Source organism: Lissotriton helveticus, chromosome 3_2 (assembly GCF_964261635.1).
Source record: "Lissotriton helveticus chromosome 3_2, aLisHel1.1, whole genome shotgun sequence".
In the NCBI taxonomy this organism is placed as follows: domain Eukaryota; kingdom Metazoa; phylum Chordata; class Amphibia; order Caudata; family Salamandridae; genus Lissotriton; species Lissotriton helveticus.
The window spans coordinates 11,456,522-11,483,269 of record NC_136062.1 but is presented as its reverse complement, the minus strand read 5'-3'; positions in this window follow the sequence as shown (position 1 = coordinate 11,483,269).

Sequence of the window (26,748 nt, the reverse complement as noted above, 5' to 3'; positions counted from 1 at the left end):
GATCTTGGCGCGTTGTGCTGCCTTCGGCCTATTCGCACATCGGTCCGCTACTGACGCAAACTCACAGGCCAACGGGGCGCCCCACGCCGACTTTCAGCATTGTTGGATGGCCACGCCAGTGCGGCAACTTACTAGACACCACCTCGGTGCCATCCGGATCTTGGCGCGTTGTGCTGCCTTCGGCCTATTCGCACATCGGTCCGCTACTGACGCAAACTCACAGGCCAACGGGGCGCCCCACGCCGACTTTCAGCATTGTAGGATGGCCACACCAGTGCTGCAACTTGCTGGACACCACCTCGGTGCCATCCGGATCTTGGCGCGTTGTGTTGCCTTCGGCCTATTCGCACATCGGTCCGCTACTGACGCCGCCTCACGTGCCAACGTATTTTCTCCGCATTTTACACCCTATGCCGCATAACAGGTCATGTGACTTGTTTATAAAACTTTTCATTGGTTCATTTTACTTTTGGTTTCCTAATGATGGAAGGCTTGATCATGTGACCTAAAAACAACACTTTTCATTGGATGAAAACTTTTTTTTTTCCCAAACGATGAAAGCCCCACCTTGTTTCTGGATGTTTCAGACTGAAGCTGGCGTCAGCATGAGAGCACCACCATCTCGTAGCTCAGTCGTGGTCATTCCGCGAGCAATCATGGCAGCCGCTCCCCACCAGAAGCCTGCAGGAGTCGGAGCCCCCAAAACTTTTGATGAATTCTCAAGGCGGAGGGGACGCTTTCGAGAATGGGGTCCAAGACCTAGCAGACAAGCGTCCGATTTCCAAGGTGTCCCAGGGCCATTTCAGTGGACCAGGCCCAAAAAGGAAACAGCCTGCCGCCATTTTGAGAGTCCTGTGACAGCTGCCTATCGCTGCACCGCAAGAGTGGGCGCAACTCAGCTGAATTGCGGCTTTTGACACAGTGGACCAAAAACGGACGGAATGGCAACTGAAACGGTAAAGGGGCGCCCCACTACAACAGATGACACTCCACCTGGAGAGGCCCGTTCACGCCGCCTCCCCCGGGGCGCCCCACGCCGTTATTCGGAGCAGCATTGTAGGATACCAAAACCAGTGCGGCAACTTACTGGACATCACCTTGGTGCCATCGTTCTGCTGCCTTGGAACTATTCGCGCAACAGTTTGCTACTGATGACCCACCCCCCGCGACGCCCCATGCCGTTATTTGCTGGGTGGCAACTTACTAGACATCACTTTCGTGTCATCTAGATTTCGGCGCGTTCTGCTGCCTTGGAACTATTCGCACAACAGTTTGCTACTGATGACCCACCCCCCGCGACGCCCCACGCCGGAAATCTGGACGTTGTGCTGCGTTGGGACTATTCGCACAGCCGACCGCTACTTCGTTGTTTTTCCCTAAAAATGTTTATATGTTATTACTATTTTTGTTTTCTTGTATATATTTATAAATTATTAAAGTTTTATAATCTTACTACTTTGTCGGAGTGCTATATATTTTTAATGTGACACATAATTGTAAAATCTTTGATGTACAAAGAGTCATCCCTGGAATCTTCCGCTTCAGGCTCGGTCCCCTCCCCAATCACAATACAGGATGGTTTTCAGATAATAGCAACGCTTCTGCGGTGACGGATCTCATCGAGTGTGGGCCTTGATCTACTATAACTCCTTTGAAGAGGGGTGATTCTTTACAGCTGTGGCCATAAACTACATCTGCAGGGCTAGCTGATACCCTAGGACCAGCCTGGACAATCGGACACAGAGGAAAAGGAGTGTCAGAGGGTGCGGTAGTGAATAGGGCGAAAGGGAGGTGTCGGGCGGGCACAGGGTGTGATTCTCAGGGAAGAGCAGCGCAGATGGGGGGAGGTTTATTACCCATGCATAAGACAGAGAGCGGGGGTGACCACTGCCTGGGGGAGATGCTTGCGAGGGTGGGGAGCCATGCTAAGGATCGACAGCGTGCACAGAGTGGGTCTGGTCAAGGCATCTAAAATGGCTGCCGTGCACGACAAAAGTGTGGCATTTGAAAAAAGACAAGATGGCGCAGACAATGTTTTTCAACACTTCCTGATTTCCTTCGAATCGAACGTTAACAGACGTTGGGGCATATTACCAAAGTTAAGCGATATTTATCCCTAACGATGCTTAGCAACGATCTTTTTACCGTCAGAAATTATCGCAGATAAACCTTGCTATTATCAAGGTTTATCGGAAATACGATAAAAAACGACCGCAATGCATTAATATCGCTGAAAACTCAGCGATATTCATGCATTACCGAGCTAATGCTCTTAGCCATGTTATCCACCTCCCATTGGATAACATGGCTAAGAACTGCTCAGGGCAGGTGGTAGCTTTTGGAGATATTCGCGCTTATCTCGAATATTTCCAAAAGTTGATAATAGGAGATAGCGATGTTAGCGACTGTTTCCAGTCGCTAACATCTTGGCATGCCCACTTTGCATGTCATTAGTGATAAATATCACTCACATGCAAAGTGGGGCTCAAGATGGTCGCTATCTTCTACTAGCCGTCGCTAACTGGTGTTAGCAACAGCTAGGTAATACACATATAATTTTATCTCCGCGAAGCGGAGCGCTGTTACAGATATATATCTTGTTTCTGAACGTTAATTTCTCAAAATGCACTGAAGCACATATATTGAGACCTAGCAAAGGCACATCGGGCTACCAGTCCCTACAATTTTGCCAAGTTTCGTGCAAATCCATTCAGCTGTTCGATCCTACCGAGAGACAAGATGGCGGTCGCTACGGACTGTTTGGAATGTTTACAGACACCGGAGAGCCAATCAGCTTCGCTTCGCAAAGCTCCGTAACGCGAAAAGTACGCGAAGCGGTGCGCTGTTACAGATATATATCTTTTTTTGAACGTTAATTTCTCAAAATCCACTGGAGCACATATATTGAGATCTAGCAAAGGCACATCGGGCTACCAGTCCCTACAATTTTGCCAAGTTTCGTGCAAATCCATTCAGCTGTTCGATTATTATTATTATTATTTTTTTTTTTTGCCCCGCGGGGCCCTTTTAAAACCTCCACATCAAACCTAGGGGGTGAGCGACAATGTACTATGCCCCCTTATGGTCATTTGCCCCTTCGCTTTGGCCTCCTCTTGTCTCTCGATCCTACCGAGAGACAATATGGCGGCCGCTACGGACTGTTTGGAATGTTGACAGACGCCGGAGAACCAATCAGCTTCGCTTCACAAAGCTCCGTTGCGCGAAAAGTACGCGTCCTGGGGCGCTGCCCAGTCCGCTGTTACAGATATATATCTTTTTTTAAACGTTAATTTCTCAAAATCCACTGGAGCACATATATTGACACCTACAAAAGGCACATCGGGCTACCAGTCCCTACAATTTTGCCAAGTTTCGTGCAAATCCATTCAGCCGTTCGGGCTAAAAGTGAGGCCAACCGCCCTATGGAAATTAACATGGGAAAAACGCGTTTTGGGACCCCCCTTTTTTCTCGGCCCCCCCTTGACGAACCCCACCAAAAGTTTCAGGGGCTGCTCAGAAACAAAATGTGACATTTTCCTGAAAATTTCAGCCAATTCCGTCCACAAACGCCAAAGTTATTAGACATAGAATTTTCAAAAATCCCATAGGGAAAAAATCCTAACTATATATACCTACTGGCGACCGCCAGTAGGTAATATATATATACATATATATATATATGCAAAAAAGAAGGAGAGAACTCTGGGTAGTTCCCAAGTTTAGGTGGAAGGCAGCTCCTGTATAGAGCACCCTCAACACCAGGGACACTCTAAATTTGCTCACCTCAAATGTCTGCTTTTCTATCAAAGTTTTTAGGCATAGAATTAGCACAGGGCTATCCACGCCAAGATAGAAATGGACAAAGTCTTTGCCATATGTACAGCAAAGTTTTAAAGCATAGGATTAGCAGAGTGCTATCCACGCCGAGCAGTAAAATGACAAAAGCCATTTACCACTCCAGGCACAATATTACAGCTTTGGATTGGCAAAATACCATCCAAGCCAACCTGAAATGAATAAAAGCAACCCCTGACACGTGTTTCGCTGTCATTACAGCTCTCTCTATATATATATATATATATATATTATGCATTATGCTACACAATCCTCCAGGAAAGTTTCTCCCAAGGACAACAGCACTCACAGGGGAAGGTTCAAAGATTCATTAGGAACTGAAGTTCTTAATAAATCTTTGAACCTGACCCCGTGAGTGGTGTTGTCCTTGGGAGACTTTCCTGGCGGGGTGTGTAGCATAATGGATTTGCGGGGCACCCCCGGTGACTGGCACGCGTCCGCGAGTGCACTGAGCTGTTGCGCAGTGGAGCAGTAATATATATATATCTTTCACCAAATATCTTCATCTATTGGATTGAATTTTGCTTCTTCCTACCACTGTTCATAGCATAAGGCAGTGGGTATTTACTGGGGCACAAATAGGGTGCCACTCAAAAGCCAGTTTCTCAACAATATGTTTCAAACCAATTGAAGTAACAACCAGTAAATGCTAGTACCTATGCATACTAGAGTGTAATGGGGCAGAGTGGAGTGGCGCAAAGTTGAGTGCTGTGGAGTGACGTAAAGTGGAGTAGTGTAGAGTGACTTAGAGTGGAGTAGTGTAGAGTAGAGTAGCGTAGAGTGGAGTGGAGTAGCGTGGAGTTGAGTAGCGTAGAGTGGAGTAGCGTAGAGTGAAATAGCATAGAGTGGAATAGCGTAGAGTGGAATAGCGTAGAGTGGTGTAAAGTGGATTGGCATGCAGTACAGAGGCCTACACGGGAGTGACATACAGAGGCATAGAATTGAGCAGCCGTACTGTGGAAGAGAATGGAATTGCATACAGAAAAGTTGCGTAGAATGCAGTGCTGTACAGTGGCATTGAGTGGGGTGGGGTACAGCATTGAGCAGAGTGGTGCAGACTGTAATGCTATAGAGGGGAGCGGAATACTGTGACAGAGTTGAGTGTCATGCAGAGGAATAGCATGGAGTAGGGTAGAGTGCAGGGGCCTACAGTAGAGTGATGTACAGTTGAGTGGCATACAGTGGAACAGCATAGATTGGAGTGGTATAGAGTGGAATAGAGTAGAGTGGAGTGAAGTGGTGTACAGTGGAACATCATATAGTGTTGCAGCGTAGAGTGGAATAGCGTAGCGTGGAATGGTGTCCAGTGGATTGGAGTGGATTGAGTGGAGTTCTGTAAAACAAAAAAAAGAGTGGAGTGGCGATTAGTAGAGCGGAGTGGGGTAGAGTAGAATAGCATTGAGTGGAGTGGGGTGCAGTGGAGTGGCTCAGAGTGGAGTACCGTACAGTGGAGAGGTGTACATTGAAGTGGTATACAATGAAGAGGCACAGAGTAGAATTTGGCAGAGTGGAGGCTAGTACACTGAAATAGTGTATAGTGGCGTAGAGTGAACTGACTTAGAGTGGAATTGCTTACAGTGGAGTGGCATGGAGTTGTGTGTCCTGAGTAGAATACAATGGAGTGGCAAACAGTGGCATAAAGTCGGTGGTGTAAAGGGAAGTGACACAGAGTGTCAAGGCATGGAGAGGTGCAGATTGGAAGGGCATAGAGTCAGGTATGTAGAGTGGAGTGGCATAAAGTTGAGTGGTGTAGAGTGAAGTGGCACAGAGTAAAATAACGTAGAGTGGAGTGACATGGAATGGTGCACAGTAGAGTGTTGTACAGTGGAATAGCATAGAGTGGAAGGAGATAGAGTCATGTGGCACAGAGTGGAAAAGTGGACTGGTGTAGAATGGAGTGGCATGGACTGGAATACAATAGAGTGGGGTAAAATAGCATAGGGTTAAATGGCGTGCAGTGGAATGATGTACAGTCGAGTGGCATACAGTAAATTTGCGTAGAGTGGATTGGTGTTGAATGAGTGGCATAGAGTGGATTGGCATAATACAGAACAGTGGTGAACAGTAGAGTCGCACAGTGTAGTTGCGTCCCATGGCCCTGAGTTGAGTGTTGTAGAGTGGAGTGGTGTGGAGTTAAGTCGCATACAGTGGAGTGGCGTAGAGTAGAGTGGAGTGGCACACAGTGGAATAGCATTGCGTATAGTTGAATGCTGTAGAGTGGCAGTGTGGAATACAATGAGTGGAGTGGGGTGGAATGGAATAGCGCACAGTGGAGGGGCGTACAGTGAAGTAGCATTGAGTAGAGCTGCATACAGTAAATTGGCATAGGGTGAAGTGCCATTGAGTGGCATGGCAAAGAGTGGAGTAGTGTGGAATGGTGTAGATTGGAGTGGGATACAGTTGAGATGCATAGAGTACAGTAGTGTGTTATAGAGTGGAGTTGCATACACTGGAATAGCGTAGAGCTCTGTGTAGTGGAGTAGAGTGTATTGGCGTGAAGTGTGGTAAAGTAAAATAGCGTAGTATGGAGTGGTGTACAGTAGAGTGGCGTAGGCTGGAGTTGCATACAGTGGAATAGACTGGAGTGGCATAGAGTGGAGTAGAGTAAAGTGAGAGTGGAATAGCATACAGCATTGTGGCAAACAGTGCAGTGACGTAGAGTGGAAGAGTGTAGCATGGAGTGGCACAGAACGAAGCATGAAGTGGTGTAGAATGGAGTGGTGTGTGTACTGTACTGTTGATCTGCGTAGAGTGGCATGAAGGGGTGTCGCATAGAGTGGAGTGGCATAAAGTGGAGTGGCGTAGAGTGGAGTCACATACACTGGCATAGAATGGAGTGGCATGGTGTACTGTACTGTTGATCTGCATAGAGTAGAGGGGAGTGGATGGGCGTAGAGTGGAGGGGTGTAGAGTGGAGGGGCGTAGAGGGGCCTAGAGTGGAAAGGTGTGGAGTAGAGAGGCATGGAGTAGGGGGTGTGGAGTGGGGGGGAGTGTTATAGTGTAGAGTGGTGTGGAATGGAGTGCCGTGGAGTGGAGTGGCTTATACTAGAATAGTGTAGTGTGGAAGTGTGTAGACTGGAGTGGCATAGAGTTAGAGTCATGGAGTGGAGTGGCACAGAGTGGAATAGTGTAGAGTGAAGTGACTTACAGTGGAGTAGAGTTGTGTGGCATAGAGCGAAGTAGTGTAGAATGGAGTTGCATGAAGTCCAATAGCATAGAGTGAAGTGGTGGAAAGTGTAGCATCATAGAGTGGAGTAGTGTGTGGTGTAGTATAATGTATTATAAAACTGCATAGTGGGAACGTGGCTGAATGGATGTAGTTTAACTTTGGCAGGAATATATGTGATAGGGTGGAAAGGTTTATTTTTGGTAATATGTCTAAATTGGTTACGTAGTAATAAAGTTGTAAATTTCAAAACACTTACTGTATAATGATCTGTGGTATATTAGGGTTGACAAATAAGTATACGAATGGTTCATCACTGCATTTATAAAAGTAAAATGCTGCCAAGTAGTATCCACCACACTTTGGCTGTATTTGTGGGGTAGGGCCTTATGATATAGGTAAGTATTAAGTTTAATAATTGAATAATTGTTCCCTTCTATTTCACTTTATGAAATTGGTAATGGTAGAAAAAATAATATATATATATATATATATATATATATATATATATATATATATATATATCCAAGAAAAGCTCCACAACACCTCCGGCAAGCATCCAGCAAAACCAGCGAGAAAGGAGACGGACCGCAGGATCAGGTGCAAAGATTTTATTCAGCACAGGAAAAACCTTTCAGGCTACACGAGCCCTTGTTCACGCTGCATATATATATATATATATATTTTTATTATTTTCTTTTGTTTACGCACTACAGCGCTAATACCTACAAAGTACCACGGTAATTGCAGGAAAAAAAATACAATGTAGAACACTATTGTGAAATATATTGTACTGCAGTGTATGCATATTTAGATTTTTTTGTACTTTTTAAAATATACTTCTAACTAGCACATTACTTTCTAGGTAGTATTGGGGTACTGCATGAATTTTTTTTCTTTAAGTAAATAAGTAATTTTCACAAATAGTTCACAAATATAGTGCTCTACAGTGTATTTAATTTATTTTTAATAGAGCTGTACTTCCTAGGAAGTACTGCAATACTTTGTAAATTTCCTTTTAAATATGTAGAAATTTGAAATAGTTTTCTCTACCTGTTACCACTTTAAGAAAGTGGTAATAGGTAGCAAACAAATATAAAACCTAATGCTTACATATATCTAAAGCCCTAATCCAAACAAAGCCAAAGTGTACTTAAAAAAACATGGTTGCTTTTAATTAGTTTAAAGGCAGTCATTAACCAATCACAGAATGCCTATTCATCGTTATGTACTGTGGTATTTTCGTGAAATATCATGAAATTCCTGAAAACTAAAACAGCCTGAGTCAGCAATACCTTATAACTTCAAACATACTTACCTGTACTACCAAAACGGATCATCTACACACATTTATCTTTAATCCTGCCACAATTCATGGAAATCCGATGGACGGTTTGGTAGCTACGTGCCTGTGGATAATGAACTGCTTGAAAAATGCATTTTGGGACCCCCTTTTTTTTTTACACCCCCTTGACCAGTCACTGCAAAACTTTGCATCATCCGCCAATGTAGAAAAAACAAACAGCCGCAAAGGTATTAACCCCTTGTATGCTCATGACGAGCTGAGCTCGTCATGGCATACAGTGCTCGGGTGCTCATGACGAGCTCACCTCGTCATGAGCCCCACCCACGGGGGAGCGCTGGCGCTCCCCCCGTGGGTGCCCGATCTAATTCTTTTCTACGGGGAAGGCAGGGGAAGACCTTCCCCTGCCTCACCCCGCCCCCCCCAGCGTCATCAATGACGTAGGCTCGTGAGGCATGATGACAGCATTGGAGGTTCCCTTTCTCATCCGACGTGCAGGGAAGCCATTTGCTTTCTGAGCGTCGGAGGAGAAAGAGGTAACTTTTGGGGCTGGGGAGGGGGAATGCGAGCGAAAGAAACGAAAGGGTTTTCCTTTCCCTCGATGTCTCTTTTGTGCATTCCTGCTGCGATAGTGCAGCAGGAATGCCCACTAGACACCAGGGATTTTTGTTTTTTTGTGTATTACCAGTGTTTGTTTGCTAGGGGAGCTGCCCTTTGGGCAAGGGTCGCTCCCCCTTTTGGGTGCACTTTAGTTGGCTTTGTCTGCCCCCCTGAGGGTGGCAGATTATCAATAAATAAGAAAGTAATCGAGGAATTTAGGCAATGCTCAGGGGAGTGGCCCCTTGGCAAGGGTCACTCTCATTTTGGGAGCCATTTTGCGCAGCCCTATTGGTTTTTTTTGTTTTGGGGAGCGACCCCTTGGACAAGGGTCGCTCCCCTTTTGGGGGCAAGTAAGAAGGCTTTGCCTGGCCCCCGGGGGGGCAAATATTTTGTTAAATTTTAGGATGTGCTGGGGAGTGGCCCCTTCGGCAAGGGTCACTCCCCTTGGGGGCCATTTTAGGAAGGCCACATTTGTTGTTTTTGTTTTGGGTAGCGACCCATTTTAAAAATGTATGTGGCACACTGTGCCAATTGAGTACATCTAGTGGGGAGTGGCCCCTTGGGCAGGGGTCACTCCCCTTTTTTGGTGCATATATTTTGCCTTGCCATTTTGGTATGCCCATGATGTTAGGTTTTAGTTGGTGTAGCTCACTCCAGCACCCCAGTTCAGACATGGCCATATGCAAATTAGTCTGACCCTATGCCTCATGGGAACAGTCCAGCCTGAACTGCCAAGCCATATCTTCCCTGACCCGGAAACAACCATACTGGGACCGGTAACTGGCTAATCAGCCATTATCAGACAGGTTAGCTTGAGTCCAGTGGCAAAGTGAGCAAGGGACCAACGTCTGCCAACTTAGGGCAATCAAAGCGCACAGGGTCAGTCTGATTTGCATATGGCCATGTCTGAACTGGGGTGGTGAAGTGAGCTAAACAATGATGATGGATTAAACCAAGATCAGTTGACTGGGGGTGAGTGTTAGATTTGCTCAAGGGCTCCGTCCATCATCCTCTTTGGTATCACCTTGAAGGGCAATTTTGCTGTTTTTTTTTTTTATGGGCCACTATGGCACCAGGGTTTATTTTTATGTTGGGGATCCGGCCCTTGGACATGGGTCATTCCCCTTTATGGGAGGATGATTTTGGCCTTTTCTGCCCTCTTTAAGTGGCAGAGTAGCAGTATGTGTTTATTCACATCTGTCCCCAAGGGGGGCAGAAACCACTAGACACCAGAGTGTTTTTAATTTTTGTTTTGGTGGGGGTGGCCTCAATGGCAAGGGTTACTCCCCTTTTGATGTTACACTGTTAGGCCCACCTACCCCTTAGCTTGGCAGGTGGACTGGTGCATTATTTGTGTATGTAATGCTAATGTTTTTTTCTTCTTTTTAAATCATGGGTAAAGCTTTTGTTTCCTGTTTGCGGTTTCGACAGTGGTTGTTCTGCAGTTTTGTGTAGTTGCATTTTTTAGGTAAGAAAAACATTTTTGTTGTATGTACTCAAAATTTATAATATTGCAATGTATGAATTATTTTTGTTGTAAGTGGTGTCATAGTGGCATTTAGTTAGTGTTTTGAGCATGAAAATCTTTGTGATGTGTTTTGCATTGTCTTATTTGTATTTTTTTTCCTTTCTTTTTTAGTGGGATATTGTTGATCCATACTGTGTCTGTGCAGAGTACGTGGTGGCTTCTGGCAAGTGAGTGGTATTGTTTTGCAGTGTATTGGTATTTTTGATAAAGGTGAATTTTGTTCATTGCTTATTTTACATAGTGTTTGTTGTTGTTGACTTGTGCGACAAGTTACCTTTATTAGTAATCAATATGGCTAGCCGTAGAATGACTGCTCAGCAGGTGGTTGGTATGCGTCTTGATCCTTCCTCTGAGCTGGATTATGACACTTACAGTGCGTCTGAGGGAGGGGAAGATTCTGGCAGTGAGTTTTCTCTCCACGTGGAATCATCGGATGATGAAGGTTCTCTCTGTGCAGATGAAGGAGGATACTGCTGTGCCAATGGTGCAAGAGGCATCTGGATTGCAGCCTGAGGCTGCTAGTCTTCCTACTGGAAGTGCTGGACTCTGGGTTGATCCTAACATGGTGCAGCCGGTGTTGCCTGCCTTTAGCGGTGATGCAGGGTGTAGAGTGGATTGTGAAATTCTTTTGCCTATACAGCATTTTCAGTTATTTATGGATGATGTATTTTTGGGTAAGATTGTTGAGCAGACTAATTTGTATGCTGAACAGTTTTGGAGGGACAACAGTGACAAACTTAGGCCCCACTCTAGAGCTACCCGGTGGACTCCCACAAATCTGAAAGAGCTAAAGAAGTTTTTGGGTTTGATTTTATTGATGGGTTTGGTAAGGAAGCCGCCGAACTTGGCTTCATATTGGTCTTCCAGTCCCTTGATGGCAACAGCTATATTTCCAGCTGTTATGACTCGTGATCGGTATTTACTTTTGCTACGCGTGTTGCATTTTGTGGATAATTCTTTGGCGTTGCCACGTAGTCACCATGACTGTGACTGTCTTTTCAAGATTCGTCCTGTTCTTGATCACTTTGTTGATCGATTTACATTCCAGGGAAAGAAATATCTATCGATGAGTCTTTGGTTTTGTTCAAGGGTCATTTGGTTTTTAGGCACTACATCCCTAGCAAGAGGGCACGCTATGGAATTAAACTGTATATGTTGTCTGAGAGTAAGACAGGTTTTTAATTTTCGTGTGTACACTGGTAGAGATTCCACTATTGACCCCCCTGGTTGTCCGTCCACTTTTGGAGTTTCAGAGAAAATTGTGTGGGATCTTGCTAGAAGACTGTTCAACAGAGGCCACCATGTGTACCTTGATAACTTCTACACTGCTGTGCAATTGTTTAAGGAATTGTTTAAAGTGGACACTTTTGCATGTGGCACAATCCGCTCTAACCGCAAAGGTTTTCCGAAAGAGCTTGTTTGCAAAAAATTTCAGAGGGGTCAGTGCAGTTCCTTGCGTAGTGAAGAACTACTAGCTGTGAAATTTGTGGACAGGAGGGATGTGTACATGCTGACTACCATCTATGATGAGAGTACTTCACCTGTGCTTGTTTGGGGTCAGGTTGCTGATGCGCACAAACCTGTGTGCATTCTGGACTACAATAAGCACATGGGTGGTGTTGACAGAGTAGCTCAGAGGTTGGAACCTAACACTGCTATTCGGAAGGCTTATGCTTGGTGTAACTTAGCAACTTTCAATGCTTTTATTGTGTTCAAGGAGTGTTCTTCTGCGTCCAAGTTGACATTTCTTCAGTTTCAGCACTCTGTGATATCTAGCCTTGTTGTTGTGGAACAAGTAAGCGCTCCTAGATTTGGAGTGGTGCAGGATGTGGCTCGATTGAAAGATCGCCACTTTTCTGATTACATTCCTCCCACATCTACAAAAGACTTTCCCACTAGGAGATGTAGAGTCTGTTGACGAAGAGGTTTGCGGAAGGAGACTCGTCTTTTCTGCCCTTGGTGTCCTTCTAACCCTGGGCTGTGTGTGCCTGCTTGTTATAGAGCTTACCACACACAAAAGTATTTTTGGGAGTATCCAGGAGTGGTAAAATGAACTGCCTGGTCTGTATTTTTTTACATTTGTATTCTGTTTTAAGGTTGGCATTTGTGCAATGTATTTAGTTTCTGATTTTGTGTTACTAGATTTGTATCTATTTGCAATTTGTTTGTGTTTGTTTTGTAAAACAAATTTAAAATGTGATGGCGGTGTGTGTAGGCTGGCGATTGGCTGGCGGTGGGTGTAGATTGGCGCTTGGCTGGTGGTGTGTGTGGATTGGCGCTTGGCTGGTGGTGTGCATGGAGTGGCACGTGGCTGGCGGTGTGCGTGGAGTGGCACATGGCTGGTGGTGTGCGTGGAGTGGTGCTTGGCTGGAGGTGTGCGCGGAGTGGTGCTTGGCTTACGGTGTGCGTGGAGTGGCGCTTGGCGTGCGGTGTGCGTGGAGTGGCACTTGGCTTGCGGTGTGCGTGGAGTGGCGCTTGGCTGGTGCTGTGCGTGGAGTGGCGCTTGGCTGGCAGTGTGCATGGAGTGGCGCTTGGCTGGCGGTGTGTGTGGAGTGGCGCTTGGCTGGCGGTGCGCGTTGAACGGTGCTTGTCTTGCGGTGTGCGTGGAGTGGCGCTTGGCTTGCGTTGTGCGTGGAGTGGCGCTTGGCTGGCGGTGTGCGTGGAGTGGCGCTTGGCTGGCGGTGTGCGTGGAGTGGTGCTTGGCTGGCGGTGTGCGTGGAGTGGTGCTTGGCAGGCGGTGTGCGTGGAGTGGCGCTTGGCTGGTGGTGTGCATGGCCTGGTGCTTGGATGGTGGTGTGGGTGGACTGGCGCTCGGCTGGCGGTGTCTGAATAGTTACTTTCTGTTGGTCACCACACACACTGCTAGCTGAGCGCCGCTCCACGCAGTCCATCACTTTGTGTAGTTGCTGTGTCAGGAATGTGGACGTGTGAAAGTGATGGGCCCTTGAATGGCGCCGTCTGCTGGTGTGAGTGTTGTAATGTGATGGGCCCGCGGCTGGCGGTGTGAATGTTTTGTATGTGTCAAACGTATGAAAGGTGTATGAATGGCCTGTAAAGAGGTTGGTGCCTTAACGTGGCTTTATAGCTCATGAGCTGTGTCAGTGGTTCAGTTTCTCATCCTTTCAATTATCATCAGTGCATTTAATTTTTGTGAAATGACTTGCTAATACAATTGTATATACTGAATTATCACTCACCCTCATGTCAAATCCAACCAGTATGTGTGTGTGCTTGAGGAATAGATGGCTGTGCAGTAATATTTGTCTTTTTTCTCTTTCTGAAGCAGGGTGTACCTTGTCCCTTTTTGTGAATGTTGTAATGTGTTGCTTTTGCTCCTGGATGGTGTGAATGGTCTGGTGTGTATCAGGTATGAAAGGTGCGTGAATGGCCTGTAAAATGGTTGGTGCCTTGTCGTGGCTTTTGGTCCTGTGCTCGGCGGCCATCTAGGGAAACTTATCAAACCCACACACTTCTGAAAACTAGACACCAGGGGGCTTTCAAGGAGGTATGGCTTGCATGGATCCCCCAACGTTCCCTTACCCATAATTCTTTGCTAACTTCAATTTTAGATGAAAAAAACTTTTTTTCACACATTTTTGTGTGTGAAAGCGTGGCATCAATGGGCTCACACACATTTTCTACCACCCAGCGTTCCCCAAGGTCTCCCGATAAAAATGGTGCCTCACTTGTGTGGGAGGACCAAGTACCTGTGACAGGCAAGGGCCCAATACGTAGTGAGGCGACTTCAAAATTGCCTATGTCAAAACCACCTGCTTTTGCAAGGGGGGTCACCTGGGTTTTTGGCCCCGTGCTCGACGGCCATCTAGCGAAACCTACCAAACCCACACATTTCTGAAAAGTAGACACCTGGGGGCTTCTAAGGAGGTATGGCTTGCGTGGATCCCAACGTTTCATTACCCAGAATCCCTTGCAACCCTCAATTTTAGCTGGAAAAATCATGTTTTTCACAAATTTTTGTGTGGGAAAGCGTGGCATCACTGGGCGCACACAAATTTCCTACCACCCAGCGTTCCCCCAGGTCTCCTGATAAAAATGGTGCCTCACTTATGTGGGAGGCCCAAGTACGCTTGACAGGCAAGGGCCCAAAACATTTTGAGGCAACATTCACAGCCCTTGCCTGTCGCGGGTACTACCAAAAAAGGCACAGAAAAGAGTCATTTTTCACTGTGAAATTGAGGTATGACCACGTTGCGTTTTGTGCCATTTCCTGTCGCAGGCACTAGGCCGACCCACACAAGCGGGGTACCATTTTTCTCCGAAGACTTTTGGGGAACGCAGGGTGGAAATTTGTGGATCCACGCAGTTTCCAGAACTTTCCACCACTGAAATGTGGGGAAAATTTGTTTTTTTTGTCACTTTTTTAGGTTTGCAAGGGATTCTGGGTAACAGAACCTGGTGGGAGGCAGTGAAGTCACCCCATCCTGGATTCCGCTGGGTGTCTAGTTTTCAAAAATGTCTAGGCTTTCTAGGTTTCCCTAGTTCCCGGCAGAGCTAGGGTTAAAAAACTACAGCTAGACACTTTGCCAAAAAAGGGTCATTTTTCACTGCGAAATTGAGGTGTGACCACGTTGCGTTTTGCGCCGTTTCCTGCCACAGGCACTAGGCTGACCCACACAAGTGGAATACCATTTTTCTCGGACGACTTTGGGGAACGCAGGTTGGAAGGAAATTTGTGGATATACGCAGATTCCAGAACTTTCCATCACAGAAATGTGGGGAAAATGTGTTTTTTTGTCCATTTTTTAGGTTTACAAGGGATTCTGGGTAACAGAACCTGGTGAGAGGCAGTCAAGTCACCCCATCCTGGATTCCCCTAGGTGTCTAGTTTTCAAAAATGTATATGTTTGCTAGGTTCCCCTAGGTGCCAGTAGAGCTAGGGTTCAAAAACTACAGCTAGGCACTTTGCCAAAAAAAGGGTACATTTTCAATGCGAATTTGAGGTGTGACCACGTTGCGTTTTGCGCCGTTTCCTGTCACAGGCACTAAGCCGACCCACCCAAGTGAGGTACCATTTTTCTCAGAAGACTTTGGGAAACGCGGGGTGGGTGGAAATGTGTGGCTCCACGCAGATTTTAGAACTTTCCACCACAGAAATGTGGGGAAAATGTGTTTTTTAATCAATGTTTTAGGTTTGCAAGGGATTCTGGGTAACAGAACCTGGTGGGAGGCAGTCAAGTAACCCCATCTTGGATTCCACTAGGTGTCTAGTTTTCATAAATGTATAGGTTTGCTACGTTTCCCTTCTTGCCAGCAGAGCTAGGGTTCAAAAACTACAGCTAGGCACTTTGCCAAAAAAGGGTCATTTTTCATTGCGAATTTGAGGTGTGACTATGTTGCGTTTGGCACGGTTTCCTGTCGCAGGCACTAGGCCGAACCACACAAGTGTGGTACAATTTTTCTCGGAAGACTTTGGGGAACGCAGGGTGGAAGGAAATTTGTGGATGCACTCAGATTCCAGAACTTTCCACCACAGAAATATGGAGAAAATCAGTTTTTTTAATCAAAGTTTTAGGTTTGCAAGGGATTCTGGGTAACAGAACCTGGTGGGAGGCAGTCATGAAACCCCATCCTAGATTCCACTAGGTGTCTAGTTTTCAAAAATGTATAGGTTTGCTGTGTTTCCCTTCGTGCCAGCAGAGCTAGGGTTCAAAAACTACAGCTAGGCACTTTGCCAAAAAAAGGGTCATTTTTCATTGCGAATTTGAGGTGTGACTACGTTGCGTTTGGCGCGGTTTCCTGTCGCAGGCACTAGGCCGACCCACACAAGTGTGGTACAATTTTTCTCGGAAGACTTTGGGGAACGCAGGGTGGAAGGAAATTTGTGGATATACGCAGATTCCAGAACTTTCCACCACAGAAATATGGAGAAAATCATTTTTTTTTTTTTTTTTTTGTAAAAACGGTTTTTATTGGCAATCAAGTGGAAAAGGTACATTACAGGATAAAGTAAGTCAGGCATCAGTTAACGATGCGGCAAAGCGGCACAGCTCCAACAAGACACCTTTTATATAGAACAGTCCCCAACTGACCTCCCCCCCCCGCATTCCCCCCCAGTAGCCAGTGTGCCGAGCTCCTCCTTGCCAGTCGATGATGTGTTATCAGCCCTTGTCCTGAACAGGGACCACAGTGGAGAGTAAGAGGCTCCCTGCAACGGAGAGTCCCGACCCCCAGGTCTGCCAGCAGTAGGTGTGAGTAGTGTGTGCACCCTGGCGGGTGTGAGGAATCCCAGGTTCGGTGCTCTCACCCTGGAGTCTCCCCCCCATCCTCGCTCTGGTCGCCATCCGGCAGTTGGAGCGCTACTACCAGGGCCTCCCACGCCCTGGCCACCTCCAGCGCTTTGTCATTATCAAGACTCCTAGCCTGGCGCAGCCGCAATGTACTCTCCGCTTTCGCCCAGCGCTCTAGTGTGGTCTTCCAGCGCAGGTAGCTGGGGCCTTGAGTCGATTTGAGAAAATCAGTTTTTTTAATCAAAGTTTTAGGTTTGCAAGGGATTCTGGGTAACAGAACCTGGTGAGGGCAGTCATGTCACCCCATCCTGGATTCCCCTGGGTGTCTAGTTTTCAAAAATGTATATGTTTGCTAGGTTTCCCTAGGTGCCAGCAGAGCTAGGGTTCAAATACTACAGCTAGGCACTTTGCCAAAAAAAGGGTCATTTTTCAATGCGAATTTGAGGTGTGACCACGTTGCGTTTGGCGCCGTTTCCTGTTGCAGGCACTAGGCCGACCCACACAAGTGAGTTACCATTCTTCTCGGAAAACTTTGGGGAACGCAGGGTGGAAGGAAATTTGTGGATACACGTAGATTCCAGAACTGTCCACCACAGAAATATGGAGAAAATGTGTTTGTTTGTCAATTATTTAGGTTTGCAAGGGATTCTGGGTAACTGAAGCTGGTGGGAGGCAGTCAAGTCACCCCATCCTGGATTCCCCTAGGTGTCTAGTTTTCAAAAAATGTATATGTTTGCTAGGTTTCCCTAGGTGCCAGCAGAGCTAGGGTTAAAAAACGACAGCTAGGCACTTTGCCAAAAAAAGGGTCATTTTTCAATGCGAATTTGAGGTGTGACCACGTTGCGTTTTACACCATTTCCTGTCGCAGGCACTAAGCCGACCCACACAAGTGAGGTACCATTTTTCTCAGAAGACTTTGGGAAACGCAGGGTGGGTGGAAATTTGTGGATACACGCAGATTCCAGAACTTTCCAGCATAGTAATGTGGAGAAAATGTGTTTTTTTGTCAATTCTTTAGGTTTGCAAGGGATTCTGGGTAACAGAACCTGGTAGGAGACAGTCAAGTCACCCCATCTTCGATTTCCCTGGGTGTCTAGTTTTTAAAAATGTATAGGTTTGCTAGGTTTCCCTAGGTGCCGGCAGAGTTAGGGTTCAAAAACTACAGCAAGGCACTTTGCAAAAAAAGGGTAATTTTTCACTGCGAATTTGAGGTGTGACCACGTTGCGTTTTACACCATTTCCTGTCGCAGGCACTAAGCCGACCCACACAAGTGAGGTACCATTTTTCTCAGAAGACTTTGGGAAACGCAGGGTGGGTGGAAATTTGTGGATCCACGCAGATTTCAGAACTTTACACCACAGAAATGTAGAGAAAATCTGTTTTTTTAATCAAAGTTTTAGGTTTGCAAGGGATTCTGGGTAACAGAACCTGGTGGGAAGCAGTCATGTCACCCCATCCTGGATTCCCCTAGGTGTCTAGTTTTAAAAAAAGTATAGGTCTGCTAGGTTTCCCTAGGTGCTGGCAGAGCTAGGGTTCAAAAACTACAGCTAGGCACTTTGCAAAAAAAGGGCCATTTTTCAATGCGAAATTGAGGTGCGACCACGTTGTGTTGTGCACGGTTTCCTGTCGCAGGCACTAGGCTGACCCACACAAGTGAGGTACCATTTTTCTCAGAAGACTTTAGGAAACGCTGGGTGGGTGGAAATTTGTGGATCCACGCAGATTTCAGAACTTTCCACCACAGAAATGTGGGGAAAATGTGTTTCTTTGATCCATTTTTCAGGTTTGCAAGGGATTCGGGGGAACAGAACCTGGTGGGAGGCAGTCAAGTCACCCTATCCTGGATTACCCTGGGTGTCTAGTTTTCAGAAATGTATAGGTTTGCTAAGTTTCCCTAGGTGACGGCAGAGCTAGGGTTCAAAAACTACAGCTAGGTACTTTGCCAAAAAAGGGTCATTTTTCACTGTGAAATTGAGGTGTGACCACGTTGCGTTTTGTGCCGTTTCCTGTCGCAGGCACTAGGCCGACCCACACAAGTGAGGTACCATTTTTATCGGGCAATTCAGATTTGTAAATCAACTGTTATTACCTATCGAGTTTTCATGCATTTCTCCCTTCCAAATGAAAGACATTGTGTAAAAAAGAAGTCATTTTTTCTAAAATGACCAATTATTCTCATACTAGTATGAGTATTCCCAATTTTGAAAATGTGCAAATACATACGGTTTTTAAACTCTATATTTGTACCCAATTCAGAAATACATAGGTGTCTTTCATACCGATTTTTCCATGTATACATTTTCCCAGAATAATTACTCTATACCCGGTACATAATAGAATACCATTGCAAGTTGCTGCTCAGTTTTTGGCTCTGGGTTCGTCGGGTTCTTGGTGAACCTTCAAGTCCTATATATCCCCACAACCAGGAAGGTCCAGCGGATGTAACGGTATATTGCTTTTAAAGAGCTGTCATAATTACAAGAAGTTTTTTTCAACTAATTTTCACTTTTTCCAATATTTAACTGTTAGTTTCTAGAAAGAAACTTTCATTGATTTAGACAAATGACTCCTTTCTGAATTCAGAATTTTGTCAAATTTTGTAAAATGTATAGCTATCCAGGATCCATTATTGCTTTTATACTCATTTTTACCATTAACTGGAAGAAGGTTGAAAGCACTAAAAATAGCAAAAATAGGCTATGTCCCAGAAAAATGCCAAAACTGTGTGAAAAATGTTGGTTCTCTGACAAAAGACTGTCATTCCCTAAAAGCTGGTAAAATGGTGATTTCAGCCCCACAAACCCTTTTTTGATAACATTTGCAGGGAAAAACCCACAGGCTTTCATTTGCAGCCCATTTTCCCAATTTCTTTTTCTTAATTTCTGGGTCCCCTCCAAGGGAATCTACAAACCCTGGGTACCTTCAGAATTCCCATGATGTTGGAAGAAAAGGACTCAAAATTGGTGTGGATACCTTATGTGGTCTAAAGGTTACAGGGGCCTAAGCATGCACGAGTCCAAAAAGCAAAAAAAAGGCTTAGCACAGGAGGGGAAGAGGCCTTGAAGCGAAGGGGTTAACAGTCAAAAATCATTGGAATTCCTATCTCTGGGAATCCTAACTATACCTACAGAGTGGGTACCGCCACGCTGAAGAAACAAAAACAAAGAAAAAACATATACATTTATATATATATATATATATATATATATATATATATATATATCCATTCAAAAAACAATAGGTTTTACACCAGTTATAGTTACCAGGAAATTTTACTCATATAAAACCATTGAAATTCCCACGTTATAGTTAGTTGGACTCACTATAACTTGCGCGTGCAATGCACTGCTGATGACGTCACATATTACATCACTCATGACATGGTCAGTGACATCACTCATGACATCACTGATGACACCATCCAGTGAATGTGTGTCTTTTTGAAAAATAAATATTATTGAGTAATGTTTAAATATTTAAATATATTAATTAGTGTTTCACTTTGTGTATAAATGGCTGCATGGGTTGGTGAGTAGGTACATGTGTATGTATATAGGTTATTAGATGTTTTTCTTAGTATCAGTATGAGTGTTTGTATGGTTTGGTGGAGGTATTACTTAGCACATAGATGCATGAATGACTGACTCTCTCTTTGTATGTGTTTTGAAGACAGCATATGTGCAGGACTGTATGGGTGGATGACTGTGTATATGTGTATGTTACTGAGTGAATGAGTGTCTCACTAGTTTCTTTATCAGTCACTACATATGTTTTAATCTAGTGTATGTGAATATTGATGTATATAAGTGAGTATATCTAAGAGTAAGAGATTGTAAGAGTTCCTATTTAATTTAAATTAGTATGTGTTTCTATAAGTAAATGTAAATGTAAATGTAGTATACTTGTAAAGCGCACAGCTGCCCCAGCAACGGGGCGTCCAGGCGCTGTATAACTCTGTAAAACCGATGGTTTTTTCGATCAATTTCATAGGTTTTTTAAATGCTACTTCCTAACTATAACGTATGTAAAACCTATGGTTTTTTCAGTGAATTTCATAGGTTTTTTAAATGCTACTTCCTAACTATAACGTGTGTAAAACCTATGGTTTTTTCAGTGAATTTCATAGGTTTTTTAAAGGCTACTCGTTAACTATAAACTGTTTGTAAGTTATATTTTTTCATTATATTTCTTAGCTTTTATTAATTGCGAAATATAAAATATTTTTTAAATGTATTCTATAGTTTTATTATAGATTTTCAAGAAATGCTTTCATAGTATTATAAAGTTTTTTTCACTGTCAGAATTGCTTAGGAACTCCTTGCAAGTCTCAAAAGCTTTACAAGGTCTTTACCTTACGTTCATTTCACCGTTTACAGACTTGTCAGATGTTAAAAAACGTTCCGAGGTGCGCGACAGAGTGCGCGCACCCCGGTGTTTTGAAACAATTAAAAAAGTTTGATACTTTATCGGCATTGTTCTTGTGACCCCATATGAAGGTATTTAATATTTGAGAATGTATACCTTTCCTCATTTTCACATTTTAAAACTTCATTAAATTAAACCGATACTTCTAATTCACGTACGTGTCCGGATTCCGTCACCGCGAATGCGTCCTAATACGCGCATGTCAAATCATGTGACTTGAAAAGAACACTTCCTATTGGTTCATAGTAGTTTCTGTTCCGCAATTTTCCAGAAACCACCAACTTCCCTCACTATCTATTTGGCGCTGAAGAGAGAACAACCTTTTTCATATTTCCAGACACTTTGCTGAAATGGCGGCCGCATCCAATTCTTCTTCGGAATCTGAAGGAAATGGTTATCTTCCTTTAAAAAAAAAAAAGGAATCTTTTATTTGGCAATTTTTTACCTTTCCTGAGGGGCAAAAAAAAGAAAATGCTCCGAAAGTAACGTGCACAATTTGTGGCTCCGTACTTTCCAGAGGAAATCCAACCAAAAAATATTCTTTTTCAATTCATACTATGAAGAGGCATATGAGCCAAGTCCACCCTGTTCAATATGCAAAAGCAGCGACAAGAGATCTGGCCACACAACTGCCACCATCTCAGGCCAGTACTTCATCGAGCAGACGATCTACATCTGCATCGCTTGAACAGATGGAGTTGAAACCATTTTTAAACGAAGTGCATATAAAATGCAACAAGTGCGAAGGATTAATTGTGTACGGAGAGCAAAGCGTCATTCTTATTGAAAGAAGATTTAATCAGCATAAAATGTTCGAATGCATCTAATTTTTTTACAACTTCAAATGTTCCTGTTTTACAGTTTAAAAATGTGGTTCCTGTTTCACAAATTTTAAAGAATGAAAAACTTTAAAAAAAAAAAAAAAAAAAACAGTTCTTTTCAGAACTACCTCATTGTACCAAAAAGAGCTCTATTCATAAGCTAAATTATTGCCGCATTTTAGCAACAATAATTAAAGAATGCGGCAAAACTTGGGACATATTATGAAGACGTGATAATTTCACTTCGCTTTAATCGGCATAACTCTGTTAAACAAGCGCCGATAATCGCCTTCATAATATGAGCCATATTATCAAGGATAGACGATACAATATCACCGCTTCTATCGACAGCAAACTGACGATAAACCGGCGATAATGGACTTGATAATATGCTGTATGAAATTCCTAGCGTAGCCCATATTACATGTTTTCACATCTTACATGGGCTTTCATAGGATTTCCATAGAGCAAATTATGAAACCCATTATCGCCGCTTTATCGCCAATTTCCTGTTGATAAAAGCGGCTTAAATGTATCGACTGTCCATTATAATATACCCCTATGTTTTTCAAAATTCAAAATAAAACGTATGTTATATGCCTTTATATCTAACATGACGTTCCACTGCAATTTATAAAGCATATTATGGACGCCGTTTTCGCCTCTATATCGGCAACTTCCTGCCGTTCAAGGCAGCGTTAAACTCTTTTGAATCTTTGTAAATATTCGTCAACATCTTTATAAGAACGTGATAACACCGCCTGCGGTAAAAGCACTTTGCATTTGTGCCGCACAGACAGTTAATGACATGCATAGTAGGGGTATGTTAAACTATAAGCAAAACCTGTGTAAAGGCAAAAATACTATCTCGTACACGACTCCTGTTAGGAAAACAGTTTAAATAAACTTGTTTATCATACGAGTGCCACGGGCAGCTGTGATGAAGCATTTGGCAGCGTTAACGTGGAGGTGTGGAAAATAAAACTAAATCAACCCCCTCTCGTATTTACAAAGCACGCATTAGTGCATAAAAGCAACGCTTGTTTTCACGCGTCAATATTAAGTGCCGCAGACTGTTACAGGAGTACTATCACATATGTATTAAAATTACGTTAAGACTGCCTGTTTTGTAATTCTCTGCTAACATGCACTCTCATGATTAGAAGTGAAATCATAGTCCTTCTTCTATTTTCATTTTATGTGCCGTTTTTTGCCTTTAGCAATCTACTTACCGTATACAACTAGCAACAATTATCACTATGCTGGCTTACTTCCAATAATTTTTCGTAGACCAGCGGCGATCTTTAACGCTTAGGAGTGATACAATTATCAAACTTTAATTCTAAAACTAGTGATTCCCGAACTGTGCACCACGGCTCCCCAGTCCGCCTTAATGAGGTGCCAAAAGCACGGCGCACACTAGGATGGCTAACCGTCTGTAAATTCCACAGACGTCACTACTCTGTTATGTGTAACTGTATCCATCTCAGAAAGCTGCGCGCTCCTCCCCTGTGATAACGCTGACAGTCCATCCTGAAACGGCCTTGAATTATACTGCAGCAGGAGCACCCGTCCCACGCATTGGAATTCTCAAAGGAGCTTTCTGCCTCAATAAACAGAAGACATTGTTTTAGATAAAAAAAGTTAAACTACCATCAAGGCTTATTATGAAACAGTTTCTTTAAAATAGTTTATAAAACAAAATTATTAAATCAGAATAACGTTCTTTGATTATCTTATAAATTTAAAACAGCAGTCTTTTTATTAACATATTCAACAATACCATGGTTACTGCTTATGTACATAAAGGAAGTAGGACCTAATCTCAAAGGCAATAGTGTTTGCTTGTTATTTGTGTGAAGGTATTTCCTAAACTACATTTCTGCATGCAGTAAGACAAACAACATACCTCCAGTCGAGCACCACACTATACTACACGCATATTTGTAGTTTAGATGCTTTAATCTGCCAACACAATAACAACCAACACCTCCTTTGAAAACACTCCTTCCTTTTTTAAAACAGTGCTAAAAGTCAGGGGCGGATTACCAAGGCGGACATTCAGAGATGGGCCGAAAGGCCAGTGCCTCAGTGCTCTCTGTGGGCCGTTTTTTTCTCCCCTGCCCCAGTCCACACAGACTACACTTGGAAAGGGGAGAAAAAAAAGCCGACCCACAGAGTACACGGAGACAGACAGGGAAAATAAAAGCAACCTCTCTGTGCGGCTGAACACCCCTGCCCTACCAAGCAATAAAGCTAAGGCTGGGCTGGGGAGGGATGATTGTTTTCAAGAATCGACCTCCCTAGGGGGTAGGTGTTTCTCAGGCCTTTGAGCCATTTTCACCTAAGCCCCCCTAGGGCCCATGCAGCCCATGCAGCAAGTAAGTAAAGTAAACAAAAGTAAAAGGTAGCATACAGTGTGATACCTACAAAAACTGAAGTGTGCAAGTAACAAAAGAGTACCATACACAAGTACAAGGATAATACTACAGTAAATGGTAAAGACTTAATCTGACAGAACACACTGGGATGGTACTTCCCATGCACCAGCTTCACCTCAACCTCCCTCTGCCTACCTGGCTGTGTTTTGTGGTCCCCTGCTAGGACATTTTCCCGAGGCCTGTAGGACTAATTAATTACCTAATTGCAGGGGCCTTATCTCTCTTCAAGTGCTCCTAAGCTAAAGGCCTGGGAAGGACTAAGTAGGTTAGTAATACCAGCGGCTATTCTGCTTTTCAGGTGCTCCTGTGCTGAACGGCTAAAATAATTTTGTGACAAAGGGGCCTTCCTATTTTTTTTAGTTGCTCAGCATATTCCCATTAGCACCTTGGCCCTGTGCCCTATAGAAGAACAGTGTCCTCCCACTTTTATGCTTTGTATGTGCAAATGATGTTTCATGAAAGGGCACACCCCTTGAATATGGACCACACCCATTAAATATGGACCACGCCTCTTGAATGTGGACCACTTTTTTTGCTCAGGGGCAACTATTTGATTTTGATCATTTTCAAATATAGCACAAATATGTTCAAAAGTGAGTAAAAACAAATAGTAATGTTAGCAACTGTTTACAGTCACTTACATCTTGCAATGTTAACTTTCTATGTCAATTATATTAAATTTCACAGACAAACAAAGCACATCCCAATATACTCATTATCTATCATTAGTTGTCACTAACTGCTGTTAGCATCAGCTACATACTAATAAGACAATTTTTTCTGCACTATCTTGCCTTTTAAAATCAAAAATGCAGAATAAAATTCCTTTGATAATTTCCTGAAAAGTTCTGTAACACATATCATTTACCTGCAATATTTTCACACATCCGCATTAGTGAACTGACTGACTGAAATGTTGTTGATTTCTTAAATTAATTTTTTAGACACTCCTTGTGACCGTGCAGCCAATCCTCCATGGAAATGTTTATATAAAACACAACACTAATATGACCATGATACTCAAAGAAATAACACAAGGTGTAAAAAGTATTTTTATTATTTATACTTACCTAAGCAATAGTAACAAAGAAAATATTGAAAAATTTGAAAAACATGGTATCTGTGAAAGATAAGTAAAAATATGGTTATAGTGTTATTTCATTAAACAAAACAAAGTAGAAATGATTGAAGCAGAAAGTGAAAGAAAAGAAGACAGAGGCACAGAAAGAGACCAAGACAGAATATTTTCAAAGAAATAAAAGCACTCAAACAATGACAGTCTAAAGGAAACTAAAGTGACAGGCAAAATAAGAGTATGATCAGTGATAATACACAAAACAAATAGTCTCTGAAATAAACAGACTAAGAGTACCTACATATCTTAAAGAGATAGATAAAATAAAGAACCAACACTAAGAGAAAAAGAGTCAAAAAGGTAGAGTAACAGAAGAGAAATAAAATACAAACAGACATGGAGTATAACAGAGACATATAAACAAAAATAAAGTAGGATGACAAAACTAAACTATAGATTTTAGATTGGAAAGTGTTCATAATTAAAGAAAGCAGAGTAAGGGAACAAATTGTAAGGTATAGTAAGACAAACAAATTAAGATTCAGGAAACAATGCCAATAAAACACCAATGAAGCTAACTCTCTGTAAAGCAACGTAGGCAACAAACTGAAGACTAAGAAAGACTGAATAGAATACTAACAATAACGATGTAAAAATAAAAGGATGAGTTAAAGAAAATGACCATATCTAAACACCATTATCAAAGGAAGAGGATGAAGAAAATTAGAGTAAGAGATAGGTACACGAAACTTTCAGATATGATTAGTTGTTCTTACCTTAAAAATATAATATCTGTGGAAGACAATAAAGAAATCTGTTATAATACATACTTCCAAATCCAATATAACAAAATATCTTAAACAACATATTTACTGGTTTATTTTTGCTGTCTTCAGATAAATTGATTCTCACTATAAACAGTGATTTCAATAGTAATCATCATGTAACAGCGGGGAAAAAAAACCACAATCAAAATGATTGTATTTAAAAAACCCATAAAAGATCTCTATATATACTATAAATACTTAGAAAAAAACATGTCTTAAATGTTTTTCTCTAATTCGCAATTTCTTGAGTAAGCACACCACATATTCCACAATTATAAACTAACTAAAGTATACCAGTTACTTTTAAATACCGCTCCACAAATAACCGTGCAACTATGTTCTTAAAACATTTATCTCAAAACAACATTTTTATATCTGATTTTTTTCCACATGGCCAAATACTATGAGATAATTCCTTATTTTTTTGAGTACCTCTCAACAAACTCGCGAGTAAGTAT